Source organism: Volvox carteri (assembly GCF_000143455.1).
Source record: "Volvox carteri f. nagariensis unplaced genomic scaffold VOLCAscaffold_69, whole genome shotgun sequence".
Taxonomy (NCBI): domain Eukaryota; kingdom Viridiplantae; phylum Chlorophyta; class Chlorophyceae; order Chlamydomonadales; family Volvocaceae; genus Volvox; species Volvox carteri.
This window is the reverse complement of record NW_003307612.1, coordinates 539,972-541,407: the sequence shown is the minus strand read 5'-3', so window position 1 is coordinate 541,407 and position 1,436 is coordinate 539,972.

Sequence of the window (1,436 nt, the reverse complement as noted above, 5' to 3'; positions counted from 1 at the left end):
AACTGGTGGACGCACAGGCGGCACTAGCACGGGCCCACCGAGAGGACTGCAGCAAGGAGGCGATGGAGGCCCGCATACACTGGCTACGGGCAGGGGAGCGGCCGAGCCCAGCCATGACTGCGTTCATCCAGGCCCAAAGCGCGGACCAACAACCAGCTCCCGTCGCCCTGCAAGCCCAGTCCGGCCGCCTAGTGACTAATCCTAGCCAGCTTCCCCAGGTGGTCGCAGACTTCTGGAGTGAAGTGAGCCGAGCTCCCAACTACATCTGCCCCCAAGCCCAGCAGGAGGTGCTAAACTCCCTGGCGGCCGCCAACATCTCGCTACCCGCAGAGGCAGATGAACAGCTGGGATCCAGAACCATCACGGCCACCGAGTTACGAAAGGCTCTTAAGAAAAGCCAGCCTGGCAAGGCCCCGGGGTGGGACGGCATCCCAGCCGACATCTACAGGAAATTCTGGTCGGCCATTGGCACCACCATGGCTGGCCTGCTCACCGCCATAGGCTTGACGGGGCAGGTGCCGAAGGGCTTCTTGGAGGGGGTACTGACGGTGATCTACAAAAAAGGCGACCCCAAACTCCCTGGCAACTACCGTCCTATCACCCTGCTTTGTTCGGACTACCGACTGCTCACCAAAGTGCTGGCAAACCGCCTAGGCCCTGCCCTTGGCCAAGTCATAACCCCCGAGCAATCAGCCTTCCTACCTAGGCGCCTCATTGGAGCTAGTGTGCTATTCCTGCGTCACCTGTCACACCTCCTTCGCGGTTCTGCTTGGGGGCTCCTGGCATTCCTGGACTTCGCCAAGGCCTATGACACGGTGGATCGTGGGTTCCTCCTGGCAGCAATGGAGACCATGGGTGCAGGGCCACAGCTCTGCGCCTGGGTACGGCTGCTGCTGAGCGAAACGCGAGCCAGAGCGATGGTGAATGGCTACAAATCGAAGCTGGTGAACATGGAAGCAGGGGTACGGCAAGGGTGCCCCCTCGCACCCTTGCTCTACCTCTTCGTTGCTCAGGCCCTACAATGCTGGCTCCGGAGCCAAGACGTGGGGATCAAATTACAGCCAGCCGACTCACAACCAGTCACCGCGTGCCAATATGCGGATGACACGGAAGTGGCGCTGCAGGGTGAAGACTCAGTACCATCGTTCCTCCAGGCCATGGACACCTTTGCCCGGGCGTCTGGCCAACGCCTAAATCTCGACAAAGTGGAGCTGCTGTGGATTGGCCAATTAAACCAACAGCAGGCGCAACCTGCAACCCAGGCCGGACCCCAATCAGCTGCCCCTCAGCAGGAGTCAATAGGAGGTCTCAAGGTGGTGACCACCGCCACCGCCCTGAACCTGCCAATTGACAACCAGCCATCCCCGCCACAGCCCGACTGGATGAAGAGACTCGGGGAAGCCAAGCGGCGACTGCAGCGGCTCTCCCGCTCCCGC